The sequence below is a fragment of the Tachypleus tridentatus genome, chromosome 8 (genome assembly GCF_004210375.1).
Source record: "Tachypleus tridentatus isolate NWPU-2018 chromosome 8, ASM421037v1, whole genome shotgun sequence".
In the NCBI taxonomy this organism is placed as follows: Eukaryota; Metazoa; Arthropoda; class Merostomata; order Xiphosura; family Limulidae; genus Tachypleus; species Tachypleus tridentatus.
In genome coordinates this window covers 86,008,977-86,035,270 of record NC_134832.1, presented here as the reverse complement: position 1 = coordinate 86,035,270, position 26,294 = coordinate 86,008,977, and the positions used below count along the sequence as shown (strand labels likewise).

The following is a 26,294-nucleotide window of genomic DNA, read 5'->3' as shown; positions in this document are numbered from 1 at the left end:
TCAGCAGTAAGCTGGAGTGCTAAAAACAGGTTTCGATACTCACAATGGCATAACGCAAACAGTCTATTGAGTAGTTTTTTACTTAAAACCAAAGACTTTGCATCTTTTAGTCTCAAAATTACCTGTGGTTTTCATATTCTATCAACTTTTGAAACACATTTATCTAAATTATTTATAAACCAAATTAATTGTGGGTTCATGAGTATGATGTTCTATGATCCCTAATAACAAAGAAATGACACAATAAAAACGTGAAACAAAATTATCAACACTATCATATTTAAAAACAGTTATTTCTTGCTAACTCTAGCCGTGTATTACACAGGAAGTGAGTCAGGTGATTTCACTCAGTGTGTTCTGCTCAGCTCTTTACAGTGAGTATCATAACAGATCAAAATATAAAAGTATTCTATACAATATGTAGACCCTATCGATATTGAACAATATAAACATTAGTGGTACTAATATCCTCCTTGAACAATTATATTTGTTTTGTAATTTTCTAGTAATTTTGACTATTGCTTTGTTTAAGATTTATTCCTACTTAAACTGTTAAATAAAATGTCATCCCAGTCACCACGTGACCTCAATCAAGTAATCGACATAGTAATGTTATAATGATGATTTAATGCTGTTTGTATTGTTAATATTGTAATTCACATTATAATGTTATAATGATGATTTAATGCTGTTTGTATTGTTAATATTGTAATTCACATTATAATGTTATAATGATGATTTAATGCTGTTTGTATTGTTAATATTGTAATTCACATTATAATGTTATAATGATGATTTAATGCTGTTTGTATTGTTAATATTGTAATTCACATTATAATGTTATAATGATGATTTAATGCTGTTTGTATTGTTAATATTGTAATTCACATTATAATGTTATAAAGATGATTTAATGCTGTTTGTATTGTTAAATGGAACTCTTGGTCTAACCACACTGAACGCTGATAACGTAAAAGTGAAGTGTGTTAGAAGCCACATCCCTGCAAAAGACACGTGTGATGTCTGAGCAACCAATTTTAGTAGACTAGGCCAAGTGTGCAAAAATGTAATAAGCCTTTCTCGTGACTGTTTTTTGCTTTTCACTCCGGTACAGAGAGTTGTAACAATTATAGATGTACTGTAGACCATGCATACATGCATGTAGCAAACATTAATCCTGACTAAACCTTCTTTTTTTTTTTTACTTTAGCACAATTGTGACAACTATTATTTATTGCAGAAACAAAATAACTAATGGCACAATATGCGACGCTTATGAACAACAATGAGTAAGAATTACCAAGAAAGCATATATAACTTGTGCACATTTTGCTTCCGTGACACATACATACAAATACAATGTCTGGCGACTCAGTTTTCTTGATAACATTCTTGTTACTTAATGTGTCAATTGGTACCATTGTAGCATGGACTTCACTACACGATAAAGTTAATGAATTGAAAGTTTAGCAGGACTAATCATAGGTAATCAGTATTATCTGTGGTCCTCAGCGAATGTAATACTGAGATAGTCCTTATGAAAAATACATGTTAAGCATGTAAAAAAACAAAACAAATGCGAACAATAACCAAAACAACAACCATTGAAAAGAAATATATTTATCCTAATTGTTCTGTTTTATTTTCTGTATGTAATCTTAAATGCAAAAAATATTTGAGAAGTTTGTGCGTGTGTGTTGTTTGTTTTGGAATTTCGCACAAAGCTACTTGAGGGCTATCTGTGCTAGCCGTCCCTAATTTAGCAGTGTAAGACTAGAGAGAAGGCAGCTAGTCATCACCACCCACCGCCAACTCTTGGGCTACTCTTTTACCAACGAATAGTGGGATTAACCGTCACATTATAACGTCCCCACGGCTGAAAGGGCGACCATGTTTGGCGCGAAGGGGATGCAAACCCGCGACCCTCAGATTACGAGTCGCACGCCTTAACACGCTTGGCCATGCCGGGCCATTTGAGAAGTTACTGAAAGGCAGTAAACACGTTGAAATTAACGCTTTTACATTCTAAATAAGACAGCAAAAGTATTAAAAGATAAGTGTTTTAATCCTACAAACAAGCAAAATAGAACTAAATCACATAAAACAGATATTTTTTTTGATAAATGAAAACTTTTTTTCTTTTCCTTAAACAGCACTGCATGCAACATATAGGCTACATAGCAAGGTCCGAAGAAACCATTCCTAACTTAGAAATACTAACCATTGGTCAACAATAACCATGCCGATGAGAACAGAGGAACTGAATTTCACTGTTAGAATATCCTTAAAGCTGAAAATGAGAGAATGCATCCAGCAGCATACTGTGGCTCGAACCTTGGACCTTTTAATCCTTCGCTGTTTACCTGAATAACCAATAGGCCATGTTTTGTCTCGTAAATAGAAAGATATAGAAAAGTATTTGTCAACGTTGTTTACTCTACAGTACTTGAGCTTTTTATACAGGACATATGTAAAAAAAATGTTGAAATTATGTGGTGCAGGAACATACCTCAGATTTATTTCTGTTTACAGTACTAATATAGAATTTATTATTCAGATTTAAATATGTGCCGCTGTAACACATAAAACTTAACTACACGAGGCCCAGAAAAAAAATTTAATGTTTTTTTTTAATCTGTCCACGTCGTCTCTTTATCAGGTTGACTTTTACCTCCTTACCAGGAAAATTGACCAGTCACGTGATGACGCCACTAGGACACAAAGAAATCCCCGTTACTTTTATGTTGGTTTCATGTAAGTTCTTTCTTGAAGTTTGTTGTTCATTTTAGAACCATAGAGTTACACTCCTGTTCGTAAGTACACGCATTGTAGTTTGGTCTAATTTTTTGTTTAAATAAAGATTCTTGTCCGTGTCGTTCACTGTCTAATTTTGTATTTACATTAATACATATTACTGTCATTATGAGTGACAAACTGCATCCAGTTGGTTTTTCTGTTTATACTCCATGGACATAAACTCAGCCAGTATTAATTTAGCATTGTTTAAGAAATAGTCGTATCTTGACGAATTTGCTGTTACTAGAGAACCCTGCAATACTTGTAGAGAAGTCGGTTTGTCTGTAAATAACACAACTGTAGGCGGAAGCAAAAGTTATATTATAACTATCTTTAAAACCATAAATGTAAACATTAAATACATAAAAATGTATAGTTTATAAATTTCCAACTAGAGAAACCTATGTCCATAAACATATACGGTTATAAGGTTTTGAAATGGTTGGTTATAATTAAGCACATAGCTGCACAATGGGTTATGCGTGTTCTGCCCGCCACGACTATCCAAACCTGGTTTTTAGCGTTGTAAGACCGCAAAGATACGTATCGTTGTGCCACTGGAGGGATAATGGTTTTGAAAGTAAGCAAAATAGATTCATTAATCATTTTTTAATACTGACATTTGAAAAATATTAATTATGGATGTTTTAGTTTACTGTTCAGGTTTTGGCGCAATAAATTAAACGTACGTATTTTGATTACTTTTTAATATATATATATATATATATATATATACATATAATAGTAGAAGTAAATTTGATTTTTGTTAATCGTTATGTTCTAAACCGTACTTAAATTTTAAATATGCCATTTTGAAATTTCATGTTATGTTCTAAACCGTAATTAAATATTAAATATGACATTTTGAAATTTCATGTTACAAGCAGAAGTAATTAGGGTCGTGTGTGTGTATTTTTTATAGCAAAGCCACATCAGGCTATCTCCTGTGTCCATCGAGGGAAATCGAACCCCTGATTTTAGTATTGTGAATCCGAAGACTTAACGCTGTCTCAGATGGGACTAAGTGGGCTTGTAAGTGTCAATAAAATTTATTCAACAATAATTCATATTAATATGCAAAAACTGATAATATTTTAAAAACAATAAATAATTATTACATTTCCAAGCTCTTCATTATGTTCTTAGCAATATATGAACTAGGCCTGGCCTGTGTGTCGGACTGTAAATCTAGGGGTCCATGGTTCGTTTCCCATTGCGTGCAAATTGGCCCAGTGCACATTAGGAACATTTATGAGTAATAACAGTGACCTGTTAAAACCTACTTTCCAGTCAACGTTTCTTGAACGTTTGTTGATTGGTACTGTTGATTAGCTGTATTCCCTCTAGTCTATCAAGTCAAACTTGGGAAAAATAAAACAAATAGGTTTTGTGTAGTTTTACTCGAATAACTGAAACAAATAAAACATTTTGAGCTGTATCCAAAATATACCTGCTCATCGATTCAAGCAGTGGGAAAAAAGTGACGTATAAATAACTTACTAGCAAATAAATCTACCTATATTGAACTTTTACAGTAATAGAAAGTAAAACAGTCTGGAACAAACTTTTTTGTTTTATTGGTTTTATCCTCAACTGATAAATTACATAATAGAAGTTTTTGTTTGTTTTGAATTTCGCGCAAAGCTACGTGAGGGCTATCTGTGCTGGCCGTCCCTAATTTAGTAGTGTAAGACCAGAAGGAAGGCAATTAGTAATCACCACCCACCGCCAACTCTTGAGCTACTACTCTTTTACCAACGAATAGTGGGATTGACCGTTATATTGTATCACCCCCACGGCATAAAGGGCGAGCATGTTTGGTGTGACGGGGATTCGAACTCCTAACCCTCGGACTACTAGTTCAGTAGCTTAAACATCTCGCCATGCTGGGCCATGTTGGTTTATTCATTTATTTTTCCTCACTAGAACTTCTTTTGATATCGTTTGGTTGTTCAGTATGTCACGGATTTACTATTATATACTTATTTTAATATCGATGTTTGTTTCAATTAAATATATATTTATAAATGCATGTAACTTATACTGTTAAATCTCTATTGCGATATTTCTGACTATGTAGTAAAATTGTAGAAGATCCTTGAGTGTAAGAATCAACAAAGTGCTATGTGTATATGTAAATACTAGTGATTGCCAGTGTTGTTGCCAATGGAACTTTTGAGAGCCTCTTCTAACATTTATAAACCGACTCATTAGGAGACAGTATATATTGTTGGTTTGCTACAGTTAGTGTACTATAAACCTCGGAAGCTGTAACTGTGATTAACATTTATTAATCGGGAAACTACTGACATTTGACCAAGAACGTTTATAGGTTTCGAACATTACAGACTGCTTAAGTACAGTGGATTAACAATAGATGTTAGTATTTTATCGAAGACATTATATAAGTTCAGCTGCTAAAAAAATCACGTGTTATCAGTGAAGAGCTAGCTAGCTCCTCGTTAAGTGAACTGTGCCTATATTAACTCAGAATTAATTAGCTCGTCGTGAACCCTCGATAAGATATCAAGGAAGTTCCGGATCGAATAGAAGACTCAATAATGTTTTTAAGTTCATAAAACTTTTGTATGTAAAATATTATAAATTATATTATTGTTTGTATATTAAAATATGTTTGTATTATGAAAGAAAACTTTGTATATCAGTTTGGTGGGCAAACATCATAAATTTTACATATCTCTACACTTAATTAACTTCTAAATTAAAATTAAAAATTTAGTCCAGTTTCAGGTTATTTCGAATCGTGATACGTAAAATAATAAATTGGAGTCTCGTCTGAGGTAAACTGTAATACGTAACAAGTAATATAAAATGTTGATAGATTTTATCCGCATACTTATTCGTAGTAGAAGTTTAAAGACTATTCCTTCTTTACTACTTATATATGAGTGATTGATGTTGATCACTTATTGCAAATATACTAATCACTCTTGATTTTACATTGAGCATAACTTTTGCGGTTTCTTTTGTTTACAAATGAAATTATTTTGTTCTGTCTTTCTCAAATATAACGACATTATAAAAGTTGGTTGATGAAGGTCGTTGGCCAAAATTGGAACTGAGAAATTTTGCTTCACATTTTATTTACGTATTTGTTGAATGTTGCGATCATGATTATCTTTATTGGTGGATAAAGATGATTACGTCAGCAATAAACTCGAAAATAAGTTATTTCTTTCTGTTGTTGAATAGGGGTGTTTACATCAACAAATAACTAAAAAACAAATTATTTTTTACGTCAATAAATAAGTAGAAAATAAGCTATTTTCTCTATTGTTGATTAAGAATGATTATTACATCAACAAATAACTAGAAAATAAGTTACTATATATTGCTGGGTAGGGATGGAAGGTGAATCAACAAATAACTAGAAAATAAGTTACTATATATTACTGGGTAAGGATGGAAAGTGAATCAACAAATAACTAGAAAATAAGTTACTATATATTACTGGGTAAGGATGGAAGGTGAATCAACAAATAACTAGAAAATAAGTTACTATATATTACTGGGTAAGGATGGAAGGTGAATCAACAAATAACTAGAAAATAAGTTACTATATATTACTGGGTAAGGATGGAAGGTGAATCAACAAATAACTAGAAAATAAGTTACTATATATTACTGGGTAAGGATGGAAGGTGAATCAACAAATAACTAGAAAATAAGTTACTATATATTACTGGGTAAGGATGGAAGGTGAATCAACAAATAACTAGAAAATAAGTTACTATATATTACTGGGTAAGGAAGGAAGGTGAATCAACAAATAACTAGAAAATAAGTTACTATATATTACTGGGTAAGGATGGAAAATGAATCAACAAATAACTAGAAAATAAGTTACTATATATTACTGGGTAAGGATGGAAGGTGAATCAACAAATAACTAGAAAATAAGTTACTATATATTACTGGGTAAGGATGGAAGGTGAATCAACAAATAACTAGAAAATAAGTTACTATATATTACTGGGTAAGGATGGAAGGTGAATCAACAAATAACTAGAAAATAAGTTACTATATATTACTGGGTAAGGAAGGAAGGTGAATCAACAAATAATTAGAAAATAAGTTACTATATATTACTGGGTAAGGATGGAAGGTGAATCAACAAATAATTAGAAAATAAGTTCGGTTTGCTGGATTATAACTTGAAGCTTTATCTTGGGATCTTTGCCTCGATTAATAGCCTATACTAATTAGTAATTAAGTTAAGTGGTGTTATAAGCAGCTAATCATGACAATGATGCATGTTCTATTGCTCTACCTTGCTGTAAGTGCTTTATCTAGACACTTCCTATACATTTAACTTATATAATGAACAGAAATGCATATGTGTTTCAATAATAGGATTTATATCAATTGTGATTGAACATTCTTTGTTTTTAGTCATACAACAGTTAGACTGTCTGAATTGAATTTAATGTTCTGCAGTTTCGACGGCTCCTACAGGACTGAATAAGAACTAAAATACTAGAACATAAAATTATTTTCGTTATTATGGGTAAGGGCGATATATTTTTCCAAACAGTGAGTTTTGTGTTTTTTATTGTGTTTAATATGAAATATTTACATGATTTTTATGTATCTGAACATTAAAAGGTAATAAAAAGAGAGGTAGTAAGAGACAAAAGTAACTTATTCAACTACTTTACCTAAGATTTGGTATCTCTTTCTTCTAGTCTAACACTCAGCGTGAACTACAGATGCAACTATAACATCGAGCTAAGCTGGTAATGGGATTTTCTCTACAAACAAAAAATTCCATTGGAAATTTTTAGAAGTGCATCAAGATGTTCTATGATAAAGTGTATAGGAGTACAGCAGGATGTTCTATATGAATTACTTCTATAGCGATAAACGAACATTAATTATCGTTTATTCCAAACAGCAGGAATCCTTCTATTTAATGGTTCACAAATATATTCATTACACTTAACAGCCGACTTGCTGTAGGACGAGGTTGTTTTCAACCGCTTCTGTATGTAACATTTTCACTTTGTTGTGTTCATTAGTAATGTCCATTTTATATCTATCACTAAATCAGTGAAATATTGTATCTCTCATTTTTTATGTTTTGTAATAAAGCTGTAATTCAATTCAGGATAAAGAGTGGTTTATGTGAAAGACATGCCTCTTGCTATAATAAAAATAGGGTGCATTTAATAAAAAATGATTGACATAATACGCAAAAAATTTGTTTTTGTTGTGCCAACTGAAATTGAATAACCTTATAACGAACAAAAAAGATTGTACTGTCATACTCGTTCATATAAAATGTGTATATTTAATCTCTGGAAATTACTAAGCAGAATAATTCCCATCTTTGATTTTGAGACCTGAATGTGATCTAATGGTTAGCGTATCGAAACTGGGAGAGTATATTGACCTATGGGTGTAGTATAAGAGTGATAGTAAATCTCGGTAGAGCAACTGCTTTAGGCAGAAAGTGCTACCGACTTGCTTTCATCTTGGTTCAAAATTACGTGTAAGGAAAAAATCGGAATCTATACAATTGAATGTGAATGTGGAAATACTAATACTGGACAGACTAAACGTAATTTAACGGATCATAAAGGATAGGTAAGAAAAAATAAATAAAATCCAGCCATAGCTAAACATGAACATGAAATACAACATACAATATTGTGGGAGGAAAAATCTGTAATACTGGCTTAACCAGAAGGTATTAATTATAATTAATAATATTCATGAGGCCTTGGAAACAATTCAATATATAAAAAATAATATATTATTAAAGGTCCGGCGAATATCTATGCAAAATGCTGGTTGAGCTTCCCTAAAAGGTTCAAGCGAGAACTATAAACCTGTACATAGATCATATGATCTACTTAACGAAAACACCCCTGAAGATGACGTTGGAAAGTAGAAACGTGTAGAGCCAACGTTTTGGTAGTCATGGATTGACCTTAATTAAAATGTTTTTCAATTGTACACCTATTTTTGTATCGTGTGTTATTTACTACTTTAAAGCTTAAATCACCTCCATTTCTATGGTCTTAACTAAGCCTAGCGGACAAGTTATATTTGTTAAGACTAGACCTTTTAGAATTGTTTTTTTGGTTTTGGAAATTCGCACAAAGCTACTCGAGGGCTATCTGTGCTAGCCGTCCCTAATTTAGCAGTGTAAGGCTAGAGGGAAGGCAGCTAGTCATCACCACCCACCGCCAACTCTTGGCTAGTCATCACCACCCACCGCCAACTCTTGGGCTACTCCTTTACCAACGAAAAGTGGGATTGACCGTCACATTATAACGCCCCCACGGCTGGGAGGGCAAGCATGTTTGGCGCGACTCGGGCGCGAACCCGCGACCCTCAGATTACGAAGCGCACGCCTTAACGCGCTAGACCATGCCAAGCCACCTTTTAGAAGACGGATGCTAACAGCGGATTTTCACCATCAGATACATTTCAAAATAAGAGACTGAATCATAAGGGTATCTGACCAGTGTTTCAGCCTAATGGGTACGTAGGGTGTCATTTAAGTGAAAAAACAAAAAAATCTTCAGTATTCGAGTTCATAATATAGCGTAATAAAAGTAACAACTTTAGAAATAAAAAATATTGTAAAATAACGTAGGTTTGAAATTTTGAGTCAGAAATGTTAGCTACTAATAGGTTATTTTAACAAGAATTGTAAATGAGTTTTGAAAACCATCCTTATGTAATAAAAGGTGTTGTTATAAAGTTGTTTGATTCTTTATTCATCTGCTTTAGAACATAGTCGATCTGAACGACCAAGTGAGATGACAACTAAATTATCAGTAATTGTAATGTTACAATTAAGGAAATTACTTTGAACAGAGATATTTGTTTCTGGCCTTGATCCTACTCCAATTGACCAACTGAAAACGAAAATTCAGAATATTGTAAACTAGATTATTGTATGCTGTGCCACATAATATTTGTTTTAGCATTTCCTGTTGCAATAAGGATCATAATTTACTTCTATACTAAGGTAACGTTATGAACCAATTCCAAAAATATTGTTATATTGTATTTTTCATTTTTTTGTCAAATTTAGTAGCGCACAGGAAAATAATTAGTTTAAATTATAGCTCGTAGGTGGCGTAGCGTTAATATTTCTATATTTCTACCAATTTTCAGATTCTACATCATAACAGGGCCCGGTATGGCTAGATGGTCAAGGTACTCGACTCACAGTCTAAAGATTGCGGGTTCGAATCCCCGTCGTACCAAATATACTGGCCCTTTCAGCCGTGTAGGCGTTATACTGTCACGGTTAATCTCACTATTCGTTGTTAAAAAAGTAGCCCAAGAGTTGGCGGTGGGTGGTGATGACTAACTGCCTTCCATTTAGTCTTACACTGCTAAATTAGGAACGGCTAGCGCAGATAGTCCTCGTGTAATATATCATACAAACTATGTCATAATTTCCATTTTATAAATGTTAGTACTAACTAATATTGAAAAACAAACTTTACAAGATAGACGTTTAAATTAATGCCAATTTATTGAAAATAGAGTACAATTTGACGCACTTGGCAATATCCTTAATGTTAATAAGTATCGACTGTAAACGGTTTAGATAGTGAAAGTGTTTAGCAACTACATCAAAACTGTTTGAATAAAATTAGATTACTTCCAGTGGTGAATAACGAAACGCTAAGATATCGATCACATGACAGCGAATACGTAAGTTCAAAACCTACCTCTAATATATTATTGAGGCCTTTTCCTTTTCTAAGAACTTATAAATATGTAATAATATGTAACATATTCTATCTGCCACATCCTGTGCCGCTGAAGCCTTTCGTTCGAAACCAAGGTTGACCAGGCAGACTGGGACAGGAAAACATAATAGTGCTCTAAGAGTAGTTTATATTATCATTTCTTTCATAAACAACGGCTGTTAAGGTGTGAACTAGATTACGTTAGTGAATTTAATTTTTAATCACTTTGATTAAAGTCATTTACAAGTCAGATTTTAGGGGAAACAGTAACAAAGCATTACTATTTGTTACGTTCATATAACCTCAGTTTGTTGATTTTCTTCATCTTCTTTAAGCATCAGGTCACAAGGATTCGTTCTTAACGCGACATAATTGTGAATAACTTCAGTTAGACTTTTGTTTTTATGACAGAACAGGAAGACGTTTATAACCGTAAATTCGCCGAAAGTCTGTCCATTAACTCCACCTGGGGGCCTGGCATGGCCAAGCGTGTTAAGGCGTGCGATTCGTAATCTAAGGGTTGCGGGTTCGCATCCCCGTCACGCCAAACATGCTCGCCCTTTCAGCCGTGGGGGCGTTATAATGTGACGATCAATCCCACTATTCGTTGGTGAAAGAGTAGCCCAAGAGTTGGCGGTGGGTGGTGATGACTAGCTGCCTTCTCTCTCGTCTTACACTACTAAATTAGGAACGGCTAGCACAGATAGCCCTCGAGTAGCTTTGTGCAAAATTCAAAAAACAAAACAAACAAACAGACTTTTTTCTTCGGGAGTTTCACGTTCGTTTACCAAAATTAGGTTCTGGTACTGCTTTAGTTTGTAAGCAGGACCCTAAAAGCATGCAAACAAAGGTTAGTACTATATTATCCATCCTTTTTAGTAAATACATTTGGTGAAAATACCACCAAAGAACGAAACGACCCTATACTCAGCCCTAGTTAGTGGCTCTGTGGCCGGGGAAGTAGGACTAGGTTAGTTGGGTCAAAGTTGTTCGTCTTATTAGAAAAAAACAAAACTTTTTTCTTTCTTTAAAACAGGTTGTAGCATTGGCAATAGATCAGGTGGGGGAGATTCGATTTCGTTTTCGAACTTCATAAATCAAATTGACACAAATTCTGCAACCCAGTAACAAGTACAGCTGGGGTACCAACCCGCTCCTTGCCCTAAGGTTCACAACAGAGTTGAGCGTGAGCGCGAGGAATGCAGACGTGGACGCCCACCGAGTTGCGATTTCTTTCACCTGTAAATGTGGATGTCAGTTTCTCTTTACAAACGTCACGCGAAAGGCCGGTGAGAATCGGACTTCATCATCTCGCTTTAAATGGTGTTCACGTAATAAGCTAGATCTAATTACCAGTTCACATGATAACACTCACGTGAAATGTAGCAAACATCATATTTCATGGTAAAAACACGCATTGGAATTCGTTCCCGTGGGTAGAATACGCTGTATGCTTTCCTCACTCACATGGTTTAAAATTCCCAACAATATTTTCACATGTTGAAAACTTGTAATAATATTTGTTCGGCTTTTCAGGTGATTTTACTTACCGTTTACCTCACACACAAGGAAAACATTGACTACCAGTTTCAACTGACTTCATATGAATCATCAGTACCCCTTAAGAAACAAATTATGTATTAAACGTTTGAGAATCGTTGTTAAAAGCATAAAAGTGTTTTCTTGTATATTTAATAAAATAATAATAACGGTTAAACAAATAACAAGCGTTATGAGTCACTGTATAGCAACAAAACGTAATATTTTGAAAACTCACAAGAAAATAAGCATAACACGTGAATTTCGTAATTTCAAATTTTCGTTTATGTTCAGTGGATGAAATAAAAAGGTTTCAAGGTCTCAGTATATCGCAAACTTATATGAATTTATTCAAAACATGGACATATTTCGTGGTTATTATTACTTGTTGTCACTCGCTGAAAGAATGATTTAGTTTCGTTGTGTTTGTGCTATTCATTAACCTACAAAACGAGAATGAAGTACCAATGTATATATAACAGAATAACATTTTTCATACTTTTATTTACCTTATTTGTTAACTTTTCGTTCATCCAAATTTCTCTTTTTGTCTTTAGTATTTATAATTTTATTTAATGTTATTTTATTACGTATGACTTTTGTGTTGATTATTTTTATCTACTAAATGGAGTTGCAGGTTTTTGTTTTAGAAATCAGCCAACCTGTCGTGTACTTCTTTACTATAAACAGTCAATTTTGAAATAATTTCAATTATTGCTTGATTGTTATATTCAGTATTTTCAGAGTAAACGTAGACTAGTCAATAATGTTAAACAAGCGTCACATTCATTTATGTTTTGCAATGTCTTCTTGAAATTAGCTATTATAGATTAGTAGTTACGATAATTTCTCAGAATCTAGAAATATTGAGACTCATTGATAAATACAATGTCGAACAAATAATATTTATGAACAGCATATTTTTTTTTACCTCACATTTCTCTTCTTTTTTCTCCCTGGAGTTTTCATAATTTCATGCTATAAAACTATTAGTCTGGTAAGTTGAAGACTGTAAAAATCTTCCATGTTGATATTTTAACATTAAATGTCGGAATGGTACAATGTTACGTTGTCATTATTTCAAAATGAGTCTTTAAGTTTTTCACTACTGGTTCATTAGAACCGTCATGTACACGAGTTACTGTGATATACTGGATTTTTCACAGTATAATATCTCAAGGTGGACAGAATGTGATTTTCACGAGTTACAATTTATGTATTGGTTACTTTATTTGTGATACATTGAATCCTGGATGAAGAGGCTGCAATATTTATGACAGTTGTTCCATATCTTGTTTCAGTTATTCTTAATACAGTTGAATCTCCAGAGGAACACATCCCAATAGGAAGAGGTTATAATTTACACTACAATAACTTAATGCATTGGTTACTCTAGTCTTGATCCAGTGAACCTTTTCGGACATTATCACGACAATTATTCAATACTTTAGTTACGTCGTCTTCTGAAAACAGTTGATTTGCCATCTAATCTAAACATGAGATGGACAAATTATTAACTTTAACTTAAAACAAGTAGTCACTAGAGCGAAGAGTGACTGACATGGAAATTTGAGGGTGGGAAAAAGTGGTGACAACAAAATCTGATAGCCGAACAGACAGGTTTCTTACGGGGATTTGATCACTAGGGTGATATAAATCTTTTGGCAGTTGAGAGACATCTAGCACACTTAGGGTGGCCAACTGCGTAATAAGAAACTTTAATTTTAACTACTACTGTTTCATAGAAAGTCTAAAGAACATATCAACCTCCATGGTGCAGACTTTAATATTTCATAATATATTCAGGACGTACTATAGTTACAGATGCTAACCCTGAGGCTCACATAGCTTAGTTTGTTTAGGATAAAGTTTATCATACTCACTGTAGATAAGTACGATTCGTTGGCAAAAAAAAATTAAAAAAATAAACAACAAAAATCGATCAACGAACTCCCAACTTTTCTATGGCAGGGGATACTTTACATTGCTATCACCGCTGTGAATGTTGTTTTTGCGGAGACAAGAGCAGTGGTGATGGTCCGACTGATAAGCGAAGGGTTTACCCGGTCACGGGATAAGGCCAGCCCGACCATACTGCAGTCTAGCCTTCGGATCGTAATAGGCCTTTTACGCTTGGGAGAACAGGTACAAAAGGCGAGAGCAGAGAAACACTATGGCACCGTTCCGTCACTCTTTTTCTTTACTAAAATTCTAGCCCTGCAGTCTTTACAAAACACAGAACAAACCCATTGAAAGCAATTTTCTAGCATATTCGTTGTGGTAACCCCCGCTTGCTTGCTCTATCAAAATCATAAAATAGCTCGCCACATGTTCTACAGGCAATGAGCCTCGTTTTAGGGAGCCACCAACACAAGAGAACTAGCCACTTCAGCTATTTGAACAATAGAAACTTCATCCAAAAACTCAGTTTTTTATGTGTGCATATATGTCTTTGATAATATTTCATACACACGACCTTTCATAAAATTGTAAATTTTAAACTTTTTTGTGTATGAAACAGAATCTTTTTTTTGAAAGAGAATAAAACTCTACTGTTTTGTTCAAGATGCTCTTTTTTTCTTTCTCTGGAACTTGCGTGTGTTTCCGTTGCATTTATAGTGTGATTCGTTCCATTTATACACTGTTCATTTCAATCTAAATTGGTGATATGATGTTGATGTGTACAGATTTCTTTTGCATCTTTCTTTTGTATACAGGTTTCCTTTACATGTAAACTGGTGACATCTTTCTTTTGTATACAGGTTTCCTTTACATGTAAACTGGTGACATCCTTCTTTTGTATACAGGTTTCCTTTACATGTAAACTGGTGACATCTTTCTTTTGTATTCAGGTTTCCTTTACATGTAAACTGGTGACATCTTTCTTTTGTATACAGGTTTCCTTTACATGTAAACTGGTGACATCTTTCTTTTGTATACAGGTTTCCTTTACATGTAAACTCGTGACATCTTTCTTTTGTATACAGGTTTCCTTTACATGTAAACTGGTGACATCCTTCTTTTGTATACAAGTTTCCTTTACATGTAAACTGGTGACATCCTTCTTTTGTATACAGGTTTCCTTTACATGTAAACTGGTGACATCTTTCTTTTGTATACAGGTTTCCTTTACATGTAAACTGGTGACATCTTTCTTTTGTATTCAGGTTTCCTTTACATGTAAACTGGTGACATCTTTCTTTTGTATACAAATTTCCTTTATGTGTAAACTGGTGACATCCTTCTTCTCTATGAAGGTTTTTTACATGTAAACTGGTGGTATCCTTCTTTTATATACATGTTTCTTTTACAGGTAAACTGGTGACATCCTTCTTTTGTATACAGATTTCCTTTACATGTAAACTGGTGACATCTTTCTTTTGTATACAGGTTTCCTTTACATGTAAACTGGTGACATCTTTTTTCTCCATGAAGGTTTTTTACATGTAAACTGGTGGTATCCTTCTTTTATATACATGTTTCTTTTACAGGTAAACTGGTAACATCCTTCTTTTGTATACAGATTTCCTTTATGTGTAAACTAATGGTATCCTTCTTTCGTACACAAGTTATCTTTACATGTAAACTGGCGTTATCTGTTCACATATACTGATTGACTTTTCAACTGAAATCAGAATTATTTTCATATCTATCAATTATATTTCCATGTAAAGTGTCATTTTTTTTCGAAAATATTGGTGTTCTTGTCATGTAAACTGGCATTATACTTTCTATGTATATCTAAGTAAAGCCACGTTATAAATCCAAATACTCCAATCATCATATACCATATTCCACAACCCGACATTGGAGCTGCAACTCAAAACAGAATAAGGTCTTAATCGAACGGTTGTTAAGAGTCACGTTATAAATCCAAATACTCCAAACATCACATACCATATTCCACAACCCAACATTGGAGCTGCAACTCAAAACAGAATAAGGTCTTAATCGAACGGTTGTTAAGAGTCACGCTATAAATCAAAATACTCCAATCATCACATACCATATTCCACAACCCGACATTGGAGCTGCAACTCAAAACAGAATATGGTCTTAATCGAACGGTTGTTAAGAGTCACGCTATAAATCCAAATACTCCAATCATCACATACCATATTCCACAACCCGACATTGGAGCTGCAACTCAAAACAGAATATGGTCTTAATCGAACGGTTGTTAAGAGTCACGCTATAAATCAAAATACTCCAATCATCACACACCATATTCCACAACCCGACATTGGAGCTGCAACTCAAAACAGAATATGGTCTTAATCGAACGGTTGTTAAGAGTCACGCTATAAATCCAAATACTCCAATCATCATATACCATATTCCACAACCCGACATTGGAGCTGCAACTCAAAACAGAATATGGTCTTAATCGAACGGTTGTTAAGAGTCACGCTATAAATCAAAATACTCCAATCATCACATACCATATTCCACAACCCAACATTGGAGCTGCAACTCAAAACAGAATAAGGTCTTAATCGAACGGTTGTTAAGAGTCACGCTATAAATCCAAATACTCCAATCATCACATACCATATTCCACAACCCAACATTGGAGCTGCAACTCAAAACAGAATAAGGTCTTAATCGAACGGTTGTTAAGAGTCACGCTATAAATCCAAATACTCCAATCATCACATGGCATATACCAACGTTGCGTCACTAGCTGATGTAACTACAGTTTAAGACAAAATAAATAAACACTCCAAAAATTCAATAACATTAAACTTATCAAGGCCACCTGCAAATATAATGTTAAAGTTTAAACAATTACAAATAAATTTAACGATATTTTGTATTCTGTGATTTTATGCTACAGTATATTTAATATATTTGAGAAAATTCTGCAAAAATCTATATCTGTTACACACACGCATACATATTTAAGTTTTGTCTTTGTTGGGTTAAATATGTTGCACTTTTTCGTACTTTGGTTAAAATGTTACACGAATAGAGCTACCTATACAGTATTTTAATATCGCAAATCTTAGTATTAAACAAAAGGCGTGAATTTTTAGATATCTTTTTACTATCCAGCTTCATAAGAATAATTTATGTGGTGTTTTAAGACAGCTTTTTAATTGCATAAAATATGCAAACCATGGCTTTATACACCGCATACTTATTAAATTCATTTTCTTGTAAGGGCAGCCGAAATAACTTGAAAGACAAATAGCAGCTTACAGTGCTTTGGTTAACACTGTGATTGTTCGAGGAAACAGTAATAAAATACAGTTTGTATGTGTTAAGTGTATCTTTTTACAAGCTGTTCACATGTAGAAACCCCACAATACATATCACAAACCCTTAAATGTTTCTGAATTCAATAACTTTCGGCTGTTGTCCCTTTCTACATTTCGGAAAATTCTTTTATTTATTTTGAAATTTCATTCAAAGCCACGCAAGAGCTATAAGCTTACAATTATCCCTTAATCTTAAACAAACAGCATCCACCATCACCTGTTTGACAACTATTTTCTGATCGAATAGTGAGATTTAACCGTCATTCTTATAGTGTTTTCTTGACCCCTAAGTACGTAATAAGTTGCTGCAGAAACAGGGTGCGAAACATAAATTCTTGGATTCAAGATCTGGGCACGCTAATCTTAGAGATCTCTTTTATTATAATATTATAGTTTTGGTCATGAACTACACACACACATAGAAAATTACCTTAGATTTAAACTACTGAGAAATTTATACATGAATATCGACACAAAGTTTTGTCAGCTTTAGTAAGAATATATCATTTGAAATTTTTTCCTTATGTAAGTTATTGAATATTGACCTATTGAGATTTTTCAAAGTTATATATTTAAATCAACATTAATCCGTGTATCTTGACTGTGAATGTCCTTATAATTTTTAAAAGTTAAATACTGGGTATATCAATTAATAATGTATTAATATAAAAATAGAAAAAAACTTACTGTATAATAGTATGTTTCATAAGTATTTAATATTTTGTGTTAACGTAATAACATATTGACAGAATCTCGATAGTTTTCGACCCTATTTTACTCTCATAAATCTTTATCCTGATTAAACTCCCCAGACATGTACCAACATATATATTAATTGTGAATAAATAAAACTATAATATACAGTTATTAAACCTTTTCTGTTAACCAGTTTTCTTGTTTTGTTTGTTATATTATATATCTGTAACAATTTTCCTAATAGCTGTTTCGTTCTCAGACCAACAAACAGGATTTATCATTAATTCTAATACCCAACAAATTCGCTCATGAATGTTTCAAGTAATATTCCATTCATATATATATTTACTTACTATTTATATATATTTTTATTATAGAAATGGTATCAATTTAGTCTTTTAAACAATTTAATCTATATCATGATAAGTTAACCATTTCAACTGACGAACCTAAATTCTTTTTACGAACTGAAATTGAAATATCACTTATAAATAAAAGCTTCTTTATATCACGTAACAAAGTAATTAAAATATAATGAAAATAGCAATGATTCCAGAGGATCATATGTTATATTTATTACCTTACGAAAATATTTTTTATCAGTATTAACTATTGATATTCTGTTTTTTAAATAACTCTCCAATGAGCGATACACATTAATTCTTATTCCAATATCGTATACACTTTCGACATTAATTCATGAAGCTCGGCATGGCCAGGTGGGTTAAGGTGTTCGATTGATAATTGGAGGGTCGCGGGTTCGAATCGCGATCGCACTAAACATGCTCGCCCTTTCAGTCATGGGGGTGTTATAATGTTACGGTCAATCCCATTATTCGTTGGTAAAAGAATGTTTCAAAAGTTGGCGGTGGGTGGTGATTACTAGCTGCCTTCCCTCTAGTCTTACCCTGTTAAATTAGGGAGGCTAGCTCAGATATCCTTTGTGTGACTTTACGCGAAATTTAAAAACAAACAAGCAAAGAAATTCATGATTTACACAATCAGTTTATAAAAATTTAAAAACACACATATGACAAAATTACGTTTCTTCCCATACCATCGATAATAAATTTTGTTTGTCATTGTGAAATACATACTGATATTTCGAGAATAAATTAAATCTATTAACAAACTTTCAAGATTTAGTGTAAATTTACTTTTTTAATATTTTAAAAATTTAGTCAATACAGCTATCATCTAATTTTCGCTTTCGATTCGTTTTTTGTTTTTAAATTTCGCGCAAAGCTACTCGAGGGGTATCTGCGCTAGCCTTCCATAATTTAGTAGTGTAAGACTGGAGGGAAGGTAGCTAGTCATCATCACCCACCGCCAACTCTTGGGCTACTCTTTTACCAGCGAATAGTGAGATTGACCGTACCATTATAACACTTCCATAGCTGAGAGGGCGAGCATGTTTGGCGTAACAGGATTCGAACCTGCATAATTAATAATAGAAAAATGAAATACAAACATATTACACCATAATGCCTCCCAGTGGCTCAGCGGTATGTCTGCGGACTTACAACGCTAAAATCTGGGTTTCGATACCCGTGGTGAGCAAAGCACAGATAGCTCATTGTGTAGCTTTATGCTTAATTCAAAACAACAACAATTACACCATAATATTTTGAAAGATTTTTAATTTTTAATATGCCCAACCGTCTTAGATACTTTTTATTAAAAAACTGCCATTTTTAACTCATAAAAATTTATATTTTTCCTTCTTTAATATATTTCGCCTAAAGATATAAAATTAAAAAAAAATGTTTATTTACATATATACATGCATGATTTTTCATTAACAATAACCCGCTTCTTACTTTGTTTTGTTTTTTTCATGCCTTGTTGCAATTTTTCAAAAAAAAAAGTTTGTTGCTAAGTTTTATTATTGTAGATCACTAAAATTCATGGGCATGTAGTTAGGGTGCTTGACTCGCAATTTGAGGGTCGCGTATTCTAATACCGAAATCAACAAACATGCTCCTTCTTACAGCCGTGGGGGCGTTATAATTTGAAGATCAATCCAATATACGTTGGCAAAAGTGTAGCCCAAGAGTTGATAGTGGATGGTGATTACTAGCTGCCTTCCCTCTAATCTTTCACTACTGAATTAGGGAAAGCTATCTCGGATAGTCATCACGTAGCTATGCGCGAAATATTCTAATTGTATATTACTATTTTGCTACGTATAACCATTACCAACACTAACTATATTTTTGTTTTATCTAAACCAGCTTGATAGCGTTTAATAGTCTGTGTGTATTGGAAAATGAAGAAAAATTGAACGGGTGGACACAAATAATTTACAGAGTCAGGAACCTGGTTCAACTCTAGAACAAAGAGAAGTTTACTCACAATATATTTTTCTACTTTACTGATACGATTTGGCTTTAAATATTCCAAAGGAAGTGAAATAACCACATTTGCTAAATCTCATCTATCAGTGTAGCTCTTAATTTAGAGTTAAAAGTTTGAATGTTTTGTAGCCAAAGAGTCCAGAGACGTTTTTCCGTTTAACAAAGCTCACCTTCTGCTACAGATATATTTAGATAATGCCTCAATAAGTATTTACTTCTCACAAAATTAACTAACTTTCTATGTTATTATTCAGATTAAATTCTGATTGTGATAAAATATATTATTCCGCTGCTACAGTAGTGTTCCTGGGGTAGAGTATTTAACCTACAGGTAGCTATCAGAACTGTGCTTTTAGTATAATCTTAGTTCACCTTTTCCTAGCTACAAAAAAAAAGATGAAGATATAATCTTGTGATTTGTTTTCTTCTAAATTTCCAAACAAATTCTGCACGTAACTGATCACATCCATGCTGACCAAATGTCGCAAGGTCGGTCGTAATCACGTACCAACTCTGATACACAGGTTAAAATTACATTCTGAAACTTTTGTTGTTAAGAGTCAAGTTAGAATACATGGATTCTTTGGATTTTTAAGGAATTCACCAATTCATAAAGCTGACACAGACAACTTTACGAATTGGGATGAGATGGTTATAATTACACATGTAAAACAGAGGTTGAAGTATTCAACCTAAAGGATATTGGCATGTAATAAGCTTCTGGCCAAATTATAAAAGTACACCTTCATTTAAAATCCTGTCTCTTGTGTTTTTTCTCTTCACCTCAACAGCCATATATTCATTGAACAAGTGGCCATTAGACTTTGATGAACACCATTCATTTGTGAATAAAAAATTCGTTTTATTTGCTCTCTTGTTTATATTTGCTTTCCCTTGCTGTCGAGACCGGCATGGCCAGATGATTAAGACACTCGACTCGCAATCTGAGGGTCGCGGATTCGAATCCCCGTCACTCCAAACATGCTCGCTATTTCAGCCGTGGGGGCGTTATAATGTGACGGTCAATCCGTAAATTGGTAAAAGAGTAGCCCAAAGTTGATGGTGGATGGTGATAACTAGTTACTTTCCTTCTAGTCTTACACTGCTAAATTAGGGATGGCTAGCGCAGACAGCCCTCGTGTAGCTTTGCGCGAGATTCAAACCAAACTAAACCAAACCCTTGCTGTGCATGTTAAAATGATTCACAATATGTATATAACAACATTTCTTGAATTTGTGTTTTGTGGATACCTGTCGGATACTAGTATATATGATTATAATATAATTGCAGTGTTAAGTATTTGAAAATTGAGATGCAACAATCTGAAAAAACTAACCAGATTTACAAGCAAAATAAAACAGAAATATTTCTTCTACACTTAATATTAATCAGCACAAATTAAAAATCCGGTACACATTTTCATAAGAACTTAAGATGGAGCTATAAATGGTAAAATATTTACCGTTTAAAAATAAAAGCATAACCTTAAGTATCCGTACTAAACTATCTTGATTTTACAAGCAATATATCTTCACTAGTATGTGGAACAATGATTGATTAAAATCTGAAAACAGAAACAGGAGCTACACCAGTGAGCCATATAGAATTGTGTTAAAACTGGAGCTACACCAGTGAGTTATATAGAATTGTGTTAAAACTGGAGCTACACCAGTGAGTTATATAGAATTGTGTTAAAACTGGAGCTACACCAGTGAGTTATATAGAATTGTGTTAAAACTGGAGCTACACCAGTGAATCCATATAGAATTGTGTTAAAATAGGAGCTACATCAGTAATATCATATAGGATTGCGTTAAAACAGGAGCTACATCATCTCAACCGTATAGAATTGTGTTAAAGGAGGAGCTACGCCAGTGAAACCATTAAGATTATGTTAAACTTCCTTCATTCTCATGGAACAGGCGGGTGAAGCGGTGGGTGAGAAATGAATCAAAGTTCTTGGAAAATGACAAAATCTTCATTGATAACAAGTCGACTCTCCAGTGGTTCAGTAGAAAGTCTGCAGGCTTACAAGGCTAAAAATCAGGTTGTTGAACAGAGATTTGTGATTAACAACGCCAAAACCGTAATGAATCGCTAGTTTTCTTTTATAAGTATAGTAGTTATGAGTATTTAGTGTACATTTAACTAATATGATATGTAGATACGAAGTCATCACACTTGTCTTGTAAATTATTTCTAAATGCCGCAGTAACATGTAGCTGTTAAGCAAAAGAAGCATACATAACAAATTGTTGTGTTTAATGAGAAATTTACATAAGATTTTCGTATTGAGAAGGCTTATCAAAAACTGTTCATAAAAAAGCAAAGTATGAGATCATAGTTAGTTCATATTTATTTTGCTTTAATGTAAACGTGAGTTTATTTTTCTGCTTAATAAATAGGCGTTTGCTTGTTTGATGTTAGACATAAAGATGGTGTATATCTGCATAGTACTCTCCACTAAGCCTTACGAATCCCGAATATTATTGTATAATAGTAATATTATAAACGTATGACTGCCTAACTTACCATTGGCCCGGCATGGCCAGGTGGGTTAAGGCATCTGACTGATAATCTGAGGGTCGCAGGTTCGAATCCCTGTCACACCAAACATGCTTGCCTTTTCAGTCAGGAGGGCGTTATAATGTTACGGTCAATCCCCCTATTCGTTGGTTAAAAGAGTGAGCGGTGGAGGGTGATGACAAGCTGCCTTCTCTCTAGTCTTACACTTCTAAATTAGGGATGGCTGGCGCAGATAGCCCTTGTGGTAGCTTTGCACGAAGTTTAAAAAAAACCAAAACTTACCTTTAAAATATACTTCTTTCATCATATAGTGCACGGGCAAAAAACAACACATGTGACAAATATCTCACAGTATCTAACCTAAGTCTTCTAAGCTGCATATCTGAACTTCATGCGCTATTACGTAATGTCAATATGAAAATATTAAATGCAAGGATAGCCATTGATAATTCGGTGCATTCTAAATATTTTTTTGCGTTTTATTTAATGACACCATATACTTCTAATCAGCTTGTATTTTATACAAATTAAATAATTAATTTATGAATTATTTTTAACTTATTATCAATTTATCTATACAATAGCTTACTTTGTCGAGAATTATTATTTTAAAAAATAACTGAAAATCCTGAATAACACAAGCTAACACTATTCGTGTTACAAGACTGACAAGTAAAACCTAACTGAAGAGGAGGTAAAGTGGATCGCCATTTTGGATTCCCAATATAGCTATGGTAAAGAAAAGCAATACCTTAGAATAGTAAAACATCGAATAAAAGGTTTACTCAATACTTACTTAACGTTACCATGCCACTTAAAAAATCATTATTTCCATTCTGTAACTTATACTGACTTGGTTATGGTCACGATCAGTAATCTGAAAAAGTACTATACATAAAAAACGCCCTAAGTTTATCAAATATTTGGAGTTACATTATTTACACATAGTATAATACATGCCAGAAGTCTTGTTATCTACAAATAATCCAGTCAGAACATGTGGTCGACAACACTTTGTTCACACTATTTTAACAAAAAAGACTGTCGGGAAATAAGTGAATGATTCCATATAGAACCATTTCCTAATCATGTTAATTACACCAGAGTGAAAACATCCTATACAACATAATATCACTTTTAGTTTGAGGTGATTATTTCCAAGAAACTTGGAGCTAACATCGCTTATTCTTTTCATGTATAAACACGATATATGACGAATTCTATAAGGAAGTAAAACTGCAGTATACTTTCTCATGATTATCGTTTCGTAGACGTGTATGATGGATTTCAAGACCAGTTCAAAGAAACTTAGACAAGAAATATAATTGCATTCGTCATTTTGAGACCTCCACTCATTTTGCTTACTAGCATACTTAATTAGCGTGCATTCAGAATTCTGAATGTTTTGCGTTAGAGATACCTAATATGTTCCATCCATGTCACAGTTCCAAAAGAAACTGATTAATTTACCTCGAGTAATAAAAATGTGATATATATAGATATATGAACTGTAACCTATATATATATATATATATTATACATTAGTGTAAAACGTGCAATATACAGACTTGTAATTGTCTAGAAAGTATCTCGGTTAACACACACACAAAAAGGAATACACTTCCCGTACTAATAAATAGTTCATTATATAAGGACTTGAAATGTAAAGAAATGGGAAGCTTCCGGTTTTAAAAACACTCTTGAAATATATGTTGTGCTTTTCAATACAATAAAGATTGTATTGTTAACACGTAACATCTATGAAAATGATGCATTTAGTTCCTCATGGCGTTTATGAAAATATAACACTACAAGGTTCGGCTGGAGTTTAGATGAAACTAATACGATGTAGCAGCTATGGAAATCGATTAAACTAGTGCTTAAAAGTAACACCAGGAAATCACTTCGTTTTCAAGAGATCTTGCATTTTGAGTAATTTATTGTGGAGTTGTCCTAGCGTTGCATAGGCAAAAAGTAAGTTTTTAATTATACATCTTGTTTTGATTGTATATTTTTTGCTCTGAGTTTTATACTCACAAATTTTTTATTGCCTTCATGTTTGATTGTACACTTTGCATGATATTTAATATGTTTTATCTCCTGTGCAACAGATTTTATGTATTAACTGTGAACGTATAAAAATATTAAAATAACATTCTGAAGCATGCCATTTACTGAATTATATAATCATAGTACGATATGAATTATTTGTGGTTAAATATCTAAGTAAGCAGTACAATAAAAAGTCGTTGGTTAACATATATATATTTCGAAATATCTGAAACCGTAATTCGAAACCTGTACCTTTCTCTTTCACGTTTGTTCTAAATCTTTTATTCTTAGAACAGTCACATTCCCGTAACTGTCTGCAGATAGTGAAGTACGATTTTTGATGTGGGACACTGTGGGCTTTAACGCCAATATTTAACTGTCCTACCTTGTTTAATTTTTAATTTTATCACTTTACTCTACCATTGTTATTTTGTATTAACATGTGAGACTTTGCGAACGCTATTTGGGACCTACTTTTGCATATCTTGTACCCCATAATGTACCCTGATCACTTTGTTTCCGTTAAGCCTTGTTTTGTATTATATGTATTATTTCATCATAAGTTTGATATTGCTGTTTGTAACGCGGTCCTTTCTTTTTTACGTCGTCCCTCAGTGGCAGTGGCACAGCAGCAGAATGTGTTCGGACTTACGATGCTAGAAACTGGGTTACGATACTTGCGGTGGAGTAGAGCTCAGATAGCCCACTGTGTAGCTTTGCGCTTAGTTACAAACAAACAAACAAACTTTTTGATTTAAATATTAACCTAACTGTTTAGACAGTGTTTACATTTACGTCACAACCCCACCCACACATATGTATACAGAACGATCTAATCTTTCCTTGTTTCCCAAATTTAATATGAATTATATGATTCAAAATGATATTGAAGAACACACATATGTATATAAATGTAATATACACAATTCATAAAAACGTTGATAATGAACCTTCACACACCCTTCATACAGGATGAACGTCACACCTGGCAACGTTTCAAAAATCTCACGTGTGGCGCGCGCTGATAACGAGCTATGTAAATGATTGTATATGGTTTATATATGAGTGATTTGATCAGCGAGTTGTGATGCAAGACATAAAACCCCACCTCGGGCGTAGTGCTTATATCCATCAAGACACATATGTTTCAACATAGATAATTTTTTACCAGCTTTCTTTCATTACTAATAATAGGTTTTGCACAAATTTCCCTACCCTAATTGTTTGAGCCGTTTCGACTAAAATAAACTAGCTTTATAAAGACAGCGCATGTAATATATGCGCATCTGAGGCCACATTAGTGGTGAATTGACAAACTATTTGAGAT

The 26,294-nt window shown here is 33.3% G+C and overlaps 1 long non-coding RNA gene across 2 annotated transcripts in view; it reads left to right on the top strand.

Moving 5' to 3' along the window:
* LOC143222844 (uncharacterized) overlaps positions 1-7,907 on the top strand; it is a 55,301-nt gene extending 47,394 nt beyond the window's left edge. For both annotated transcript variants that reach the window (XR_013012534.1, XR_013012533.1), the window contains exons 2-4: positions 2,660-2,754; positions 3,719-3,828; positions 7,503-7,907. This is a non-coding gene — a long non-coding RNA (uncharacterized LOC143222844). The remainder of the gene's footprint in view (positions 1-2,659; positions 2,755-3,718; positions 3,829-7,502) is intronic.
* The last annotated feature ends 18,387 nt before the right edge of the window (positions 7,908-26,294 follow it).